The sequence below is a fragment of the Frankliniella occidentalis genome, unplaced genomic scaffold (assembly GCF_000697945.3).
Source record: "Frankliniella occidentalis isolate FOCC.00 unplaced genomic scaffold, Focc_3.1 Scaffold13, whole genome shotgun sequence".
In the NCBI taxonomy this organism is placed as follows: domain Eukaryota; kingdom Metazoa; phylum Arthropoda; class Insecta; order Thysanoptera; family Thripidae; genus Frankliniella; species Frankliniella occidentalis.
The window spans coordinates 1,125,131-1,126,673 of record NW_026267143.1 but is presented as its reverse complement, the minus strand read 5'-3'; the positions used below and the strand labels follow the sequence as shown (position 1 = coordinate 1,126,673).

The following is a 1,543-nucleotide window of genomic DNA, read 5'->3' as shown; positions in this document are numbered from 1 at the left end:
TGGTGCGCGGCTCGGTGCTCGGGCGCCACGGGGTTCGTTGCCGGCCTTGCTTATCTCCCTACCCGGGGGAGGTCGCAGGGTGACACTGCACGTTCTCCCGCCAGCCGAGCAGGAAGCGGAATAATGACAGCCACTACTGCACTGCTGGGCGGTGCCAAAACCTGAGTGGTTTCTCCCTTTTTCCGCCACCCGCCGCGGGCTTCTCTCACGGTTACAACGCGTGTTTCCGGACAAGTGGCAGCGGCGCCCACCCAGCGGAGAACGCTGCACCTGGACCGGCCTCTGAGATTATTTGTGCTTTCGTGGATAAGAGAGTAGACGACAACGCGTTTTTGAATCCGTGGGTCTAAACCAGCGATGGCGACGAAGCGAAGTCGAGAAAAAGGAATGTCAGGTGTGGGGTTCGAACCCACGACCCCATGAGGGGATCAGAGCTTAAATCTGACGCCTTAGACCACTCGGCCAACCTGACTGATGGAGGGGGACCGAGCCGCGCCGCTACTAGTCAGCCCGGCCCGCCGAGCAGAGCCGAGCGCGCCCGACCCCCCACTCCTCCACGCTACCCCCTCCACTCCGCGGGCCGCGCGGCGCGGCAGCTGGCTGCGGTGCGGCGTCTCTCTCTCTCTCTCTCTCTCTCTCTCTCTCTCTCCCCCCCTTTCTCTCCCTCTCTCCGCCCCGTTCCCATCTCCCTCCTATTGATTCCTATCGGCTGCGGGTGGATGTCCCACAGTCGTTGCGTAGATGCTCACACGAGGTTTTCTCGCACTGCAACCAATCGCGGCGCTGTTGTCGATGCGGGTAGACTAGAGGGGTGCGACACATACAATAGAGTATGCAGTGCTTCGGCCCTTGCGATACAGTGTTGGTAGATCTCGCACGCGACCTGTATTTCTTTCCCATGTGCCCTTCTTGTGGCATCTAGCCGGAACGGGCCGGTGCTGACCACGACTACCCCAGTCGAGGGGCCTGCGGCTGTAGGCCGTACGGCGTGGCACGGGACCGCGGACCACACAGCAGCTCACCTAGGTTATGACTGGTCAGGACCCCCTCAGAGACGCGACTGGACGTAAAACCCTCTAATGACAGTTTTGATGTTCATTTTAATGTTGCGTTGTTTCTCCTCTTTCCGTGGAATACATTATTGTAAAGTTCAGCGGGGCGGCGCGCACGCGCACGCGCAGTGCTGCCTGACCTGGATCGATGGCTCGTTGGCTAGGTCAGCTCTAGATGCGTTTTTAATGCGTGTGGAGTCCGGTAACGAGGTGTGGAAATCCCGGCTACGAACGCGGGAACGAGAACACGATAGTTGGCCGTGGCTTTTGGAATAACACTGTTTCTTAAATCACAATTTAATACTGTGTAATATCGATAGCGGTTTGTCAATTAGCACATATGAGTTTACATTTGATTTTCGAAAACTTCCGCTGTCTTGTGTGGTTTTGGTTTGGTTATCCTATAGACATTATATAGACATTTCGACTTTTTATATTTTTGGCTGTGCCGTTAAATTCCAGATCAATGACGTTAGTCACTCGCCCCTACC

General features: G+C 56.4%; 1 protein-coding gene and 1 non-coding gene across 2 annotated transcripts in view; both read right to left on the bottom strand.

Annotated features, from left to right (window-relative positions):
- The window catches only part of LOC113217620 (lysosomal aspartic protease), a 368,266-nt gene that overhangs the window by 268,524 nt on the left and 98,199 nt on the right, over positions 1-1,543 (bottom strand). The gene's annotated exons all lie outside the window — the stretch shown is intronic.
- On the bottom strand, positions 389-472 carry Trnal-uaa (transfer RNA leucine (anticodon UAA)). The gene has a single exon. It is a non-coding gene; the product is annotated as a tRNA-Leu (tRNA).